Below are 17391 nucleotides of genomic sequence, written 5' to 3'. Positions count from 1 at the left end.
TACAAATGTGTGCAAAGATGTTGTTAACTGATACCCAGAGAAGTATTACGTGAACTCATGAATATAAGGCTATATGTTCTTTGTTTCATTTCCTGCAGTTATAACACTACAAATCTGACTACACAGAAAACACCTCCTCCTATTATAAGCAACTTTCTATACCAAGTGTTATTCATTTTCTCTACAGGTATAAAAGGTTTATCTATCCTATAGGGTCTGTTCTTGCGAATAGGATACTGTCGGGCGCAAAGTGTGTCCAGGCAGGAATCCCCAATGTGCGAGAAGCGAAGCTATGCCTCCACGCTTCCCAAAAGGTGTTTCCCTCGCTGCGCTATGGAAAACACAGCAGCGAGAAAAGAACCCCTTCGGATAATGAAGAGACCAAGTCAGGGAGTTGTCCGCCAAAACCATTGGCTGGGAAGGATGTCACGTCTCTACTGGAAGGTGTTGTAATCACGACATAGGATGAAAACACAAAACAAGAATCAATGAAATAAGCATGCATATAGTAACAAGTGTGGCCCAGGTTATCTCCCAACTGTGTGCTATTCCATACTCACCAGTGAATATCCAGTAGGAGTCTGGAAACCTAATAGCTTGGTCTCTTATGAACACAAAGGTAATGAAAGAAATAAAACACTCCAAGTGTCCAATAGCAATCAGATATAACGTTCCAATATGGTAGCTTGATCAGTAAATATCCAAAGTAAGATTGGAGTCTGTTGCAGTAGCACACATGAAGAAACACACGCTCCAACCCAAACGTGTATACTTGTGTTGAATAAAGTTTTTGTAACAAAAAAGGAAGCGCCTACCCGTTTGCTCCATGGGGACGCCCAGCAGGGGAAAGGAAGCACTTACCCGTTTGTTCCACGGGGACGCCCAGCAGGGGAGGGCATAAGCAGGCTCAGACGCGACTCTCAGCGCGGCTGTGGAAAGTACTTTGTGTGCGGGAAAACAGGTAAGCCGCTCGCGGTATACGGTGATACGAAAGTTTGTCAGGAAGGATGCCGGGTTCGAGGGTAACTGCAGTTACGTCACTGCAGCTGAGGGAGAAATGCCGTAAGGGCAAGGCTCGACGAGAGGCAATGTTCCAAAGCGCCGCCGTTACCAGCACGGCCACAGGGAATTGTGCCAGAAAGGCCCGGCTCGGCAAAAGTCTATAATCCGGAGGGCGGCCGTTGACAGCACGGCTGCTGAGGACGTTGTAGGGAAGTGTGCCTGAAAGGCACGGCTTGGATCACGGAATAATGCACAGAATTCCACCGCTGCATCCAGGATACAGGAACCAAAACTGAGGAATGTCCAAGGTTCAAGAAAGGGTGTAGGAATACACAAGGATTAAGACGCCAGGGTAATCCAGGACTGAGCAAGAAAGCCAAGCGCCACCATAACGTCTCTAGGCAGTATAAGAACCTCCCCTGACATCAGCTGACAACGCAAGGCAGTATGGGATAGCACACAGTTCCAACCCCTTATGCAAGGCATTATGGTAGTCGTAGTGCAGCTCTAGTTCTAGGTCTAACAGATACTGTGTTATTGTATGTATAGAAAGGTGTTCTCAGTGTGGTATTCTCTTCTCGTTTCAGATCTCCCTCCCCACTGTTCCCTTCCTTTCCTTCCCCCGTTTGATCTTTCCAATGACCTTTGCCATTATGGCCTGTAGGCTTGGTTAGATCAAGAGGTGGGCCACTCTGGCAACAACCGATCCTGAGGACTGACTACCTTGCAACACACAGTCTTAGGTCCATCGGTCTTCCTGTATGTATAATAAAGAAACACGGGCAATGTGGGCTTCTTTAAAGCGGCACATGCAGTACATGGCCAGGCCACACTGCGTGCTTTGGAGGGCTGCAACCCCGGCCAATGACATCACAATCATCAAGAGTCTGAGTAGAAATGCTCGGTGAGTGAAAAGAGATGGGCAGCGTTGAAACCGGTCAGAAGGTTTTGGCAATTTTTTTGGGGGGGTAGTAGAGGCTACATTTTTAGGTCTTGCATAGCCTTGCAGTGCAACGCACTGCCATCGCTTTGCGAGTCATGCAGTATACACTATAGCTGGGGGAAGCTCCGCCCACTTTCCATCCATAATTTTCATTGGCTGCAATCATAAATTCAGCCTTGTGATTGGTTTTTGGCTTTTTAGTCCCGCCTCTTGACGGCCATGTTGTCAGTTTTGTTCTTCGGAGGCTATCAGCCCCTTTACTTTGAAAATTGTTTGGTTCCCCTACTTCTCCCTATTACCTCCTGCAGTCCGTAATTTTTTTCACCACAACCACTCCCTTGCCCCCTCCCAATCGTGCCTTTTTTAATGTCCGCACTTCTGTTTAATAAGCAATAGGGCTTGGGTAAATATGTGTCCTATTGCATTTTCAGTGCTTATTTTTTTCTGATTGATGGCTGAATTTGCACACTTTGTCTCGCATGCATGCGATGCCTTACATCATACGCATGTGTGACAAAATAGTGACGATTCCCTCCGGGAGGTAAAAACAGCACATGCAGCGAGCAGCAGCCGGCCTGGCCAACCACAGGGCAGCGTGGCTTGTTTACTCTCCCTCCCGTTGTCCGTACCTTCAGGCTTGTTTTGTATACTTTAACATTAAAGACATAAGCAGAGTAAGGGTTTTAAAATAAGGGGAGGAAACCAGCACTTATATCTTTGCTCTCCTGTTTCTTCCTCTCATGAACATGGGCCACCGTTTGACAAAGTGTAGCTGGCAATTAGCTCCATTCTGTTATGGTAGTAATTAGCAGGCGATGAACTTTCAGTGTGTGGCCTGGAGCTCCGAAAGTAGATGCGCATCGTGGCAGAGAGCGCGAGTTCAGGTGCGGGCTCTTATCAGTGAGCGATTGTGACAGAAATGACTGATCACTCTCTGCGTCACGCCACCTTGGGTGGCGGGGCGGTTTGCGCTCCCGCGGGAGGAAGGCTTAGCAGTGTTGTCGCAGGGGAGTAGGGGGTCTGCACAGTGGTCGAAGTGGGCGGGATCGGAAGGGCACGGCGTGCCCCTACTTTTTAAATTTGTTACAGTCCGTCCCCCTACTTCTTTTTATTAAAAAAGCGTCCCAGGAATGGGCCATATTAAAATGATGCTTAATCATTCAGCCGTGTCCCCTGTTTGATGCAAATCGAGGAAAGCCTCAGCAGTGCCCATGACCTCCTCCCCCTTCCCCTCTGTATCTGGGGACAGGGGCCTGAAAAACAACACTGAAAGGGCCGTCAGTCGAAAAACTGCTAAGTCTGATGGCTCTAATGGTGCTGTGATTTACAGCTCATTTACTGCGATGCTACCTGGCTGCCCCCACTGTGACCAAAACAATAGTCACATCAGGAAGGTTTGGTGACCCGCCCTGACCTAATATGCCCATTATTTTTGGGCTCACCCAGACTGACGGACACCACCTCCTGAAAAAGAAGAAAAGGAATTCAATGAGAAATCCCTGGCTGGCTGCAAATCTGCTCTCCACCCAGCCAGAGCAGGAAAATAGGAGGAAGGGGGCCGCTGTAGAAGAGGGCCTTAGCTGACCCAGCCCCACTAGCCTCTCCTGGAAATTATTCTGCCTGCCTGCCCAGAGTTCCCCTGCCCCTGCTTTACAGCTCTGCAGTTTTCACTGCAGGGGGGATTTGCAAGAGGAGCCTGGTCTGCCTCTGAACGCCACGCTCACTCGTAAATATACATCATGTAAGTTGGGAAGATTGAAGAATACCTTGGTGCATTTTTTTACAAACATTTAATGTCTTACTCAGCTTTTTTCCTTATGGTATTTTATTTAATGTGTCTTATGTTATTAGATTTAATGTGTATGGCTGCTCTGTCACTGTTCAGGGATGTGGTCTTTTATAATCATACTATTGACCTTTAAAAAAAATTTGCAAATAAGCAGCACAAGTTTTGTGACCCCCAACACAAGAGCCTCTTTCAGACCTCATCCAGGATCAGGCTGTGAAAATAAATAGGCCCGACACTAAGGTCAGACTGGCCATACCGGGCATGGGACAAGAGACTAAAGGGGTGGGAGGCTGGTTTAGTAATTGAGGTCAGGTTTTGCGGCAGTGCTGCAGAATGATACAAAAGGGGATGATGGACGGAGCGCTTTAGCAAATCAAACACTCACCCCCAGTCAACTGATCTAGGTTTAATCCATCACCATTCTTTAGCTCACTCAGCCACCCCAGTTCAGACATGGCCATATGCAAATCAATCTGACCCTGTGTCTCATGGGTACAGTCCAGCCCGAACTGCCAAGCCATGTTTGCATTTGTATTCTGTTCTCATATTTTATCAGTACTATACTTCCAATTGTATTCTGCACTACTCTGCACAATTCTGCAACTGCACCCATTTTCCCTCTTCTCTCCTTTAATGCACCGACTGCTACCTCATACATTTTGGTCGCTCACTAGTGTCACCTTTGCTCCCTAGGGTACCTCTTATATGCTGGTTGCTCACTAGTGGCACTTCTGCCCACTAGTGCCATTTTTGATCCATGTAACCTGTTGTGTTTGCATTTGCATCTTGCTCCTGCATATCATTATTGTTCACCCTCCCGCACTACCCATACCGCCATACCAACATGGATCCCATCGGCAAAGCACACATATATAATCAACTACCCACCCTTGCTCACCAAAAAAGCCGCTAAACGCTTTAAACACGACCTCCTTAGGTCCCACCCAGAAACCCCCTTTGCCGACACCTACTTCTCATCGGTCAATGGACCCTTGAACACCGATATCATCTTCCACACCACACGCAGAGCTCAATGAAAAAAAGCGTTCCTCACCCTACTCACCGTCTCCACCACCAGGAAATCCGCCCATGGCCTAACACTCACCATCACACCATCCCATCTCTTCCCAGGCAGAACCACCATCACTATTTACAATAACGGGATTGTCCTAATTCAATCGACAGACAGGAACCTGGAACTACTTGACAACCTGTTCCCCACTTTCAAAGAGCACCTATCCAATCCTCGGATTTACACTCATATCACCCCCGGTCCTACCACCCCTGACGTCACAGCACCCACCCACAACCCTCCTAACCCAGTTCAGCACCAGAACGACACTCACCTCACCTTCACACCCAGCACCATAGTCAATTACCCACCTGCTGCAGCTACCCCTCCCCACCCCTCAATCACAGACACAGCACCCTCATACACCACCCGCTCCCCCATCCCCCCACCAACCCTCGTACCTCCGCTCAGCTTCCCATATCCCCCTCCACACTTTGCACTTCCGTTCCGTCCTTCACACCAATCTTCTCAAAACACCCCTCCTCCCCCAACTGCACCCCACACAACATGACTCTCCCTCCGCCTATCTCCCCCCCCCACACTTAGCACTCCCGTCACGCCTAGCCTTCACCCTTCCTGCAACCTCTCACCCCCCACTCTCACTCCCCACTACCCCACCTCCACCCCCACCCCCAGCCTCCACACCGCCCCCATTCACCCTTCCCCTCTTAGCACTGATGCCCTTCCCAATAACGCCAACACCACCCCTAACAACAATCCTCTCTCTAACACTTCCAACCCCCTCAGCAGCTCCACCTCTCCTCCCCGATGCCCCCCCTTCTCCAGCAACCTATACGCCTGCTCACCGTCAGTACCCTCCCCCAAATCCGCGCCCAACACCACGTTGGACATGATTATGTCCACCCTCCTCCAAATGAAAGAAGAACTACACTCCATCAAAGAGTTGCTCATCACACACCCCAGACACCCTCCTCCCATCACCACCTTTACACCTAATAACACTTCCCACTCACCCCTTACTCACCGTACCACACAACACTCCTCACACTGGACCTCTATCCCCTCTCGCAATACCACCAATCGCAACATCAATCGCAATCACAATACCACCAAGCGCAATAATCCCTTTACACCTAACAACACTTCCTCCTCACCTCCCTCTCGCCTTATCACACAACACTCCCCACACTGGACCTCTATCCCCTCTCGCAATACCACCAATCGCCCCAGAGGCACTACCAATACGATCTCAGATCATGACATACACACCCTTCTCCACTCTTACGTCCCGGCTCCCCAAAATCGCCTAGACACCAACCAGCTGTCCATCCCAACGATTATCTCTAACCCCCTCAGGCACCAAAAGGATAACAACAGAGGCTCCGTCCCCAACAACCTCACAAATGTACCCCTCATTATAGAACCTTCCTTCACCCTCTGCACCCCTAGCCTCAAATGCATACTTCTAAATTGCAGATCGGCCCAAAGACACTCCGCGGGGGTCGCCGATCTCATCATTTCTCTGGAACCGGATCTAGCCATTCTGACTGAAACATGGCTGTCTGATTCTTCTACACCTATCATGGATATCCTAGTCCCCCCCAACTACTGTATCTTTAGACTTGACAGGTCCAAAAAGACAGGCGGTGGAATTGCCTGTATTTACAGAAGCAACCTCTCGGTTATTAAAGCGTCCGCCCCCTCTCTTACTTCCTGTGAATACCTCTGCCTTGATGTCATCAGCGAAAGCAAATCGGTATGCTCACTACACATCATATACCACCCACCTGGGGACAAGCTCTCCTTCTTCCAACAGCTCATGGACACAATCTCAACCAACTCAGGACGGCAAAACACCCACATTTTCCTTGGCGACTACAATCTCCATTGGAATGACAGCAGTGACACAGTGGTAAAAATCTTCCTCAACGCCCTTGATCTCACCCAAATATGCAATAGCCCGACCCATGAGAAAGGCTCTATCCTCGACCTTATCATCTCCAAAGAGGACGCTATTCAACTTGATTCAATCCAACCTTGTGACTGGTCAGATCATCATATTGTCTCCTTCCTTATCAATGAAAAAATTTAATTTAACACAGTTCAACCCTCTAAGCCCAAAGTTTGGAAAAGAGACATGAAGAAACTCAACCCTAATTCCTTACCGCTGGAGTTCTGGACTTTTTGGTTCCGTCCAGAGGTGTCAGGGATAACACCCGAAGACCCCGGAGTTCCACCTGTCTCGGTGCACAAATAAACAGAAACACGGGCTTCTCGATGGTGGCGTCAAAGACCAAAGGTTTATTACTGCAGGGACACAGAAGTCACAGAAACTACACACGGGCAGTGTCTAGGAGCCTGTTCGATTTGTACAAGAGGGGTTGCTCCTTATATACAAAATATTAGCCTTCAGGCGAATTCTTCACAATGCTAGTACATTCCCAAACCTTTGTGTCCTGAACAATAAATATTTGGCGTTGCACAGGAATCGTCGATAATATTTGATGTCAAACATTACGAAGAGGGGTTCCCACTATTCCATCACAATTCCATGTCAACATTTCATTCAAGAGCCGGACCGCCTCATCGTAAATTTCGTTACCTCCCCCTAATAAAGGCCCATAAGGAAAGGAGCAGAGCCAGGTGCAGAAGATAGAAAAGCAGGATAAGGGATGTTTGTGGGTCGTAAATGGGCAAGGCTACCAGCTTTGGCCGCCTAATCATGATCAGGCCAACGAACCCGAGAACCAGTATAGCAAGGCTGGCCTCGGGCAGAGGAGGCAGCCTTTGTCGAGTCATGCAGCTACAGCATGTTCTGTTCTAAGGTGCGCGTGTCACTAGAAAGGTGAATCGCCGGCTAAGCCTACGTGTCCTTAATCGAAATGAAGTAATCAGAGGTCATTGTGTATGTGAGGGCAAGAAACACAAAATGGCTGCCATGATCTAAGATGGATGCCATGGGTAAATTGGAAATGTGTTTGTAACAGGAGTACTCTTGCTCGTAGCATAGCGAAAACACCAGGATATGCTAAATGGATCATTTGCGGTTCGCTGATACCAAAATTATGTATTTACGACAATGTTGAAAACACGGGTTCAAATCGTCACGGAACCTCAGACCCTCCTTTTGCCCTTACATAGGCAATTACTCAGTCTATGTCAGAGTCTAACTCTATGCTCATCAGGTCAGTGACATGCTGTTGTATCATCATCCTTTCTCGTGCCTTTTCTCCAAACGCAGGTGGTTTTCTGACACAGGCTGCAGCACAGAGACTACACAAAGCGGGACCACACTGGATAATCAGGCAGCATGAGAATAGGAATACTAAGATGACACCAATGACCATCAGAACCTTCCATCCCCACGCTGATATCAGAGTCCACAACCACTCCATGAAGGACCAGTTTCCCTTGTCTACATGTATAGAGTCGGAAATCTTGTGTAGCTTAGAGATCGCCTCATAGACTGTTGGAGCATTATTGGGAATAAAGACACAGCAGCTCGATTGGATCATTCTGCATACCCCACCTCGATCTGCAAGTATTACGTCTAGAACCATACGGTTCTGCAACGTCATGAGTCTATCCGCCTGAAGCTCAGCTGTCAAATTGCTAAGGGCACCAGCAGTTTCGGTAATAGTGGATTCAACTACCCGTGTTAGCTGACGTATGTTTCTACTATTGGCCATAGGCCCCCAGAACGGAAGGAAACCTTTGAAGAAGTCTCCAGCTTCCTGACCAGCGGTGTCTTCCTTGCTGAAAACACCTCTTGCTACTCTGGTCTTGTGATAGTCTGAAGAAGCAGTGTATGTTGGAGGCAACAATCGAGCAATATAACATGAACCTGAAAAGTCAGCAGGCAACCATGTATACGCTCTGTCTTGACAGATGAAGTAGGTACCCCTAGCAGTAAGGAAGGCAGGGGAAGAGTTAGACGGAAACACGTAAGTCTCAACGCACTCACTCCTCCCTAGCTGAGCTCTCGGATTTCTCCCATTTCCTTGCAAACAGACCTGACCTCGGTGAGGTACGACCCAGATTGGAGTAGAGCTTTTACGCTTGCTTTCTCCCAAACTAAGGCGATACTCTGTAGAGTTCCAACTCAAATATACTCGTAATTCGTCTCTAGGGTAAGATGGAGTATTATTGACGTCCTTGATCATGTCAATAATTCCCTGGACTAAAGCTTTGTTGGCAGAGTTATATTTAGTGGAACGTGGTGGATGCGGAGGATAGGTTTCAAGGGCATAGGCAAAAATGGTCTGAAAGGCCTGAAATGATCCATTATAGCTAAAAGGCAAAACCAGATAGGGAATGCCTTTATCCATAGTGTGGGGTATCAAGCCACACACCCAGCAGTCTGTAGTGTTAACTACCAGTTGGTGTTGGTGCAAGAGCTGTACGAAAGTGTTATTGATAAATTCTGAGCGTCGAGCTTGCTCATGTTCAGGAAACGAGTGAAAAGAGTGCATAGAAGAAACAGTAGAGGTAGCAGGATCAAGGGGAGGTACTGTAGTTACTGGCATAAAAATTAAATTTATACCAAAAACGATTCCACCCACCAACGTTATCAACACAATTAAAAATGTAATAGCACATTGCATCAGAAAACATTTGCTATGAAGAATTCTGTAAAGTCTGTTTCTGCGAACATAAATCACATTTTCTCGTTGCAGCGCAGGAAGCTCCATCTTCTACAATCCGCTCGCGACCACTGATGATGTGTACGTCGATGAAAATGCCTCTATCAGCCCTGGGAGTTCCCAGAACTAACAGAAAGATCGACCTTGTGTCTGACCCCCGCAGATTCAACTAGGCACACAGCCACGACCCTACGGCTACCCAGACGGCAAGGCAATTTTAAAAAAACAATAAAACAATAGCAAACTTCCTGGCTGAAGGCAAAATGTTACATTTTCAAATGTGTAAAATAGGCAGTTTCCTGCTTTATTTGTCCATATTGCGAGACCGTAAATTGTATCTCAGTTTTGCAGGAACTGTTTGATCAGGAAACAGTGGGTTATCAGCAGAGGTTGCAATGTTCAAGTTCGCAGATGGCAAAGTTTCTTCTGATGCAGAGGGCAAATGTTCAGGAGTCAAAGAAGTAGTTCCAGGAGGAGAGTCAGAGTTCGAAGTGTCAGTTATCAGTTCGGCATCGCTGAAAGGGACAAACTTGGGTGTTCGCTCGAACTCAGAAGCACCAATTCCCTTCTTAATCCAGTTGTCATAAGGAAGTGGCAGGGGCACACGTTTGACGTGCGTCGCATGTATCCAGTGTTTGCGTCCGGCCACACGAATAGCAGTTCTCGTTGCTAGCAGTACTTGATAGGGGCCGACAAATCTGGGTTGAAGGTGCAAAGTTGCGCACCACAACGTGGTCACCTGGTTTCAGCTGATGACCTGGACTCTCCGGTGGCTTTGGCAATGCATCGAAAACCTGTTGGTGAATAAGACTCAATTTAGCAGTCAAGTCGTAAAGGTAATCAATCAACATTGGATACTCCAGAGAATAAAATTCCTTTGGCCTTGGCACTCCCCAAATATTAGCGGGACGGCCAAAGACAATTTCATACGGACTAAGCCCTACTCTAGAATGTACAGTCGCTCTCGTGGATAATAAAGCCAAGGGTAGAGCGTCTGGCCAGGATAAACCCGTGGATGCCTGTATTTTAGCAAGTTTTAGTTTGAGGGTGCCATTGTAACCCTCAACTAAACCAGCAGACTGGGGATGGTTTGCACTGTGAAACTTTTGCTTGATCCCTAAACCGGCACACACACTCTGCATAACTTTCCCTATAAACTCACTTCCGTTATCTGACCATACAATCCGTGGCATTCCGAACCTAGGGAAATATTCCTTGAGAAGAATTTTGGCAGTTGATATGGCAGTGTTGTCCTTTAGTGGATATGCTTCGATCCATCTGGAGAAAGCACAAACTACCACCAGGACGTACTTTAGGTTGTTGCACCGATCCATGTGAATGAAATCTAACTGAATCACTTCAAAGGGGCAAGAGGGAGGAGCGAAGTGACCAGCAGGTGTAGGGACTCCCTTGCCAGGATTATGCATCAGGCATACCATACAATTTTTCACCTCTCTCTCTGCACATTTACTAATCCCATCATTCTTCCAGACTGGAGCCAACACCTTACAGATTCCTTTAGAACTAATATGCGCTACTCCATGTGCCATTCTCACCACTGCAAGCACATACGCATCAGGCAACATCCAACGCTGTTGTTCCGACAAATCAATCCAACACCCACTCGAGTCCAATTTACCCGTACTCTCTTTCCATGCACGCTTTTCCTCCTCAGTCGCCTCTTTCTGAATCTCTTTCACACTTTCCACTGTGTCTTCGCACATTCCAGACTCAGAAATCCATCTCGCAGACGTAGCCACATACATTCCACTCATCATATTTCTAGCTGTCTGTTTAGCGGTCTCATCAGCAAAAGCATTCCCACGACTAACATCATCTGTGATTGCTTTATGCGCACTGCATTTCACAATCGCAACTTCAGTCGGCAAGGTTAGAGATTCCAACAAGTCGTTAACTAACTGACCATGTTGAATCTTAGTCCCATGGGACGTAATGAAACCTCTTTCTTTCCACAAACGGCCAAAATTATGGGCCACTCCAAATGCGTACTGACTATCTGTGAACACATTCACTCTCTTTCCCTTTGCTAAAACACACGCTCTCGTTAGAGCGATTAATTCTGCAGCTTGGGCAGAATTCTGACTCACTCTTGCAGTCTCCACAATCGTACTCAAAGTCGTTACTGCGTAAGCAGCAGTCACATCACCATTCTCCAATTTAAAACATGACCCATCAACATACAACGTGCCATCTGGATCTGACAATGGAGTGTCTTTTAAATCAATTCGTCCTTTTGTCTCCTCCTCGGTTCTGAAACAACAGTCATGGGGTTCGGAATCACTCGACTCTTGATTAGCCGGCAACAGTGTTGCTGGATTCAGTACATTGCATCTTTTGATCTGAATATGACTCGCTAGCAGTGTCAGCTCGTAGCCAGATAATCTAGCACTGGTAAGGTGTTGCGTCTTGGTTCTGTTCATGAGTGTATCCACAGCATGAGGAACCATGACCACTAGCATGTTATTCATCACCAAACCAGCAGATTGTCGAATGGAAGCCGCAGCTGCCGCTGTAGCTCTCAAACAACTAGGCAGCGCTCTAGCTACCGGATCTAATGTTGATGAAAAGTACGCACAAGGGCGTTGTTTATCACCGAATCTCTGTGTCAGAACACTCAACGCGCAACCTTCTCTCTCGTGAACATAGAGCGTGAATGGTTTGCTGTAATCAGGTGTACCCAACACAGGAGCTGAACATAGTGCATTTCGTAATTCAGAAAAACTCTCCTGACATTCAGCAGACCATGGCACCGGACTCGGAACATTTTTCCCAGTCAAAGCTACCAATGGTTTTGCTAAAAGAGAAAAATTTGGGATCCACTGCCTACAATACGAGGTAATACCTAAAAATGCACGTACTTCTCTCTGTGTGCGAGGAACACTCATCTGCGTAATTGCTTTTATTCTCTCTGGGGTCAACTTCCTTCCCTCCTTTGACAAGAGATGACCTAGGTAGGTCACTTCTTGGCAGCAGTATTGCATTTTCGAAGGTGACACCTTGTGATTCAAATTAGACAAATGATGCAATAACGAAATTGTAGCTGCTTTGCAAGTTTCCTTGTCATCGGCAGCCACTAGAAGGTCATCTACATACTGCACTAGAGCAGAACCTGGAGGAAGTACAAAGGAATCTAACTGACTTTTTAATGCTTGGCTGTAAATGGATGGGCTCTCACAATAGCCTTGTGGAGCGCGTTTAAACCTGAAGCTTCGACCTCCTAGACAGAAGCCGAAAATATCTCTGCTTTCCTCAGCTATCGAAATGCTGAAAAAGGCATTCTTCAAGTCGATGACTGAAAACCATGTAGCTGTTGCAGGAATCAATGTTAACAATGCAGTAATATCTGGAACCACAGGAAACTGCGGAACCACAATTTTATTAACCTCTCTGAGATCGATAACAAATCTATATACTGGAGGCTTTGAAGGATCAGTACGTTTCATAATTGGCAATACAGGACTATTACAGACATTTCCTCTAGTTTCTTCAACCACCCCTTTCTTAATCAAATCTTGCACAATTAATAAAAGTGCACGTTCGCCTTCACTAGATATTCTGTATTGAGGAATTCGTGGAAATTTGACATTTGCTTTCAAAGTGACTACATATGGTGGTATTTCTAAAAGGCCTACATCGTTAGGACCAGTCGCCCAAAGAGTATCAGGGAGTGAACGCAGCTCTGGCGGGAGTGCATCCATAGACAAGTACATCGGAGAGGTGATTCGTTTACCCAATGTAAGCTGTACTCCTTCCGGAGAACAATACAATGTCGCATATAGGCGTTTTAACAAGTCTAAACCAAGCAGATTTTCATTACAACCTGTCGTCAAAATCAGGGGTGCTTTCAATTGACACGGTCCAACAGAAATAGACAAAGGACCAGATACGGGATTGTAAACAGGGGCGCCTGAAAAACCTACAGAAACATTTGTTAAGCCGGACAAAGGTGCGCCAGGGAGTTTCGCATGAATGATAGAACTTTTTGCTGCACCAGTATCCAACAGAAACGGTTCGACTACACCTGATGTTGCTACTGCGACATAAGGCCCACTCTGATCCACTGGAACTGATACTACTCCCTCTCTCTGTCCATGGCTGTCCTAGTACTCATTTTGTTGAAATCCCTCATCATTTTCACAATAGTCTTCGACATGATACTGTTGCGACCTATTCTGTTGAGCAGACTGTCCATTTCGCTGATCAAAGTGATTGGAAGGGCGATCGTTCGTTTGTGGAGGCATAGCACCTCGTCCTCGACCTCTAGAATTTTGCACAAAACCACCACGACCTCTCTGAGCTGCTGCTGCGTTATTTTGCGCTAAGACTGGACACTCATTCTTATAATGACCCTCTTTCTTACAATACGCACATTGATTCCACTGGTATTGCGGTCTCTGAGAACCATAATCTGCCCTTTGATACGACCCTTGCTGTGTATTATTCTGATTTATGCGAGGCGGATATGCCTGTTGCAGAAGAACTTTAGTCTTTAAATCTTTCGTTTTCTTATCTGATTTCTCTTTCTCCTCTTTATCCCTGTTTTCATAATACTGTGCCGTTGCAAGTATTTGCGCAGTTGTAGAGACAGCCCACGCACTCTCGGAATCTTTCAATTTATTACAGAGCTCTGGTAGCAGATTGTGTACAAATTTATCGACAAACAATCTCTGTCCTCCTTCTGTGCTCATATCCTGACCACTGTGATCTACAAAAGTCTCTTCGAACCTCGTGAAAAAGTCGGAGACACTTTCGTCTTTCTTCTGCCTGCATGCGGACAACTTGTCCCAGTTAACGCGCAATGCTGGCATCAGAGTCTTCATTAAGTCAATTATCCTACCTGGAAGATTAGCAATTAGAGGTTCGGGTTTGGAACCACCTATTTGCTGACCATCTGCTGCAATGATAGCTGCCCAGTCACCACCTAGAGCAACTGGATGATTCTCTTTACGAATTTTAGCCCAAATTGGTTGCGGAACTACATTCCCAAATAACATGTCAATGTCCGCTAGATACATTACACAAGCCTCAACTGTCTGTGCTAACTCCTTATAGTATCCGGCAGGATTCTTACGCGGATCTAGCAAGGCCTGTTTCACCGCTAACACTTCAGCTCGCTTCCACGGAATGTGTATCCACACTCTCTGGAATTGCGCCGGAGCGGCTGCAATACCAAGATTCACATCAGCTTGTATAGCTTCGCGCCAAATTGGAGGAACCTCTCTCATTGGATATTGGCGATTCTGCTTAGTACTACTCTTCTCTAAGTCCCTTGGTGAACGAAGTGATGGATCATTCCTATAACTTAAAATTAGTTCCATCGCTTCTTTTATATTTTGACCTACTATCATACCTGCAGCAAACTCTTTCTGGACCTTAATCAATTCTTCTAAACTCGAGTCAGAGTCATCTTCTTCTAACTCTTCTCGTAAAAGAGAGCACATTTCGTCGAACACATATCGTTGTGTTGGTTCATTCCACTGCATAAATGTATCCAATACATCTCTAGTACTGTATCTTCTACTCTTCGAAATCCATCTGAGAGCCGTGGAATCTAATATTCCCCGTTCCTCAGTACTTGGGAGCTGACTACGTCTTTGTACAGAGTCAGAAGTAGGAGTCTTAATTAATGTTTTATAGAAAGGAGACAGAATGTTAGAGACAGAATCAGTGATTCTTCGACGAACAGAAAGCGGAGTCATAATACTAGCAGATGTAGAAAACACAGTAGCAGTTGGAACAGATAGTACAGGGACAGTAGGAGTATCAAGTAAGGTAGCTTGTGAAGCAGTAGGTGTAAGCGATACAGGTATAGGCAAAGAAGTCGGCAACCCAGGAAGAGGGGGTGCCGAAGGAACATTCATATTAACCACAGGAAGTACAGGAGCTTGATTCTGAGGGGCAGGAGCAGGAATACCAGGTTGTCCAGCAACCGGCAATTGAACATTCGGTACAGGCGGAGCCGTAGCACCCTGTGCATACGGTGGGGGTGACTGTAACAAGTAAGACAACAGAGGATCGTTTTCGGGGTCCTCTACTATCTTAGTTGTACTCGATGTCAAGGCAGGGTAGCACTTGTCTATCGCTAAATTACGCTCTCTAGTAGCTATCTCTATTGCCTTCTCAGACTCGTTGACTTGCAGCTGCTTAGCCGCCTATTCTAAAGTCAACTCTTGCTCTTTCTGTTCTTTCTTCAACCTTTTAATTTCTCTCTGTTTAGATTCTTTTCGCCAGTAACGGAAAGAATCAAACATTGCCGGCCGGGCTTTCCTTTTAAACAATTTCACTTCTAAATTGTCAAGAACTTCAGGTTCAAAACTACCATGCAGTGGCCAACTAAGGACACCGTCTTTTTCAGTGTATCGGACCCACACCTCATTATAAGATATAGGACCCACACCATACTTTCAAAACAGATCATAAAGAGGAGTCCCAATCGGAGGAACCAAACATGAGTCCTCTAACCGGGAATCACTGTTGCAACCAAAACACGACAACATACAATTTTTCCGACCATTTTGTAATCCGAAACACAGAACAAACAAACACAAACAGGAATGTGCACTCGAACCAAGAACATAGGCCTACCAAAAGCGAACAAATGTATTGATACCCAAACTAAACCAATAGATTATCGTAACCAGAACAACCAGTGATAATCTTACGAAACCAAACCAAACCAAGAACTAATAGCATTTTAAACAACCCTTACGAAGTAACCAATTAGCAACCACTAAATACTTAACTGAGGCACTGAAGACGTCACCAAGGAGAAACCCGTCACGTTTCGCCGTACTAAGGACTGCACCTCGGGTCCAAGACAGGGCGACGGTCAAGGCAACGGACCACTGCAAGCGTCCTGAACGGGAACCCTCGTGGAAGAGAACGTCGGGCCACTTTTGCGATATGCCGGGATCGATGAAGTGGGGCGCCTCCCTCAGGAATCTTCACATGAAGCTTCTCGAACTCTTCAGGCTTTTGGACCGGTACCGAATGACGTCGCCCCACGTTGGGCGCCAATTGGAGTTCTGGACTTTTTGGTTCCGTCCAGAGGTGTCAGGGATAACACCCGAAGACCCCGGAGTTCCACCTGTCTCGGTGCACAAATAAACAGAAACACGGGCTTCTCGATGGTGGCGTCAAAGACCAAAGGTTTATTACTGCAGGGACACAGAAGTCACAGAAACTACACACGGGCAGTGTCTAGGAGCCTGTTCGATTTGTACAAGAGGGGTTGCTCCTTATATACAAAATATTAGCCTTCAGGCGAATTCTTCACAATGCTAGTACATTCCCAAACCTTTGTGTCCTGAACAATAAATATTTGGCGTTGCACAGGAATCGTCGATAATATTTGATGTCAAACATTACGAAGAGGGGTTCCCACTATTCCATCACAATTCCATGTCAACATTTCATTCAAGAGCCGGACCGCCTCATCGTAAATTTCGTTACCTCCCCCTAATAAAGGCCCAGAAGGAAAGAAGCAGAGCCAGGTGCAGAAGATAGAAAAGCAGGATAAGGGATGTTTGTGGGTCGTAAATGGGCAAGGCTACCGGCTTTGGCCGCCTAATCATGATCAGGCCAACGAACCCGAGAACCAGTATAGCAAGGCTGGCCTCGGGCAGAGGAGGCAGCCTTTGTCGAGTCATGCAGCTACAGCATGTTCTGTTCTAAGGTGCACGTGTCACTAGAAAGGTGAATCGCCGGCTAAGCCTACGTGTCCTTAATCGAAATGAAGTAATCAGAGGTCATTGCGTATGTGAGGGCAAGAAACACAAAATGGCTGCCATGATCTAAGATGGATGCCATGGGTAAATTGGAAATGTGTTTGTAACAGGAGTACTCTTGCTCGTAGCATAGCGAAAACACCAGGATATGCTAAATGGATCATTTGCGGTTCGCTGATACCAAAATTATGTATTTACGACAATGTTGAAAACACGGGTTCAAATCGTCACGG

Source organism: Lissotriton vulgaris, chromosome 4_1 (assembly GCF_964263255.1).
Source record: "Lissotriton vulgaris chromosome 4_1, aLisVul1.2, whole genome shotgun sequence".
Taxonomy (NCBI): domain Eukaryota; kingdom Metazoa; phylum Chordata; class Amphibia; order Caudata; family Salamandridae; genus Lissotriton; species Lissotriton vulgaris.
The sequence above is the reverse complement of the archived record's forward strand: the minus strand, read 5'-3'. Positions refer to the sequence as shown.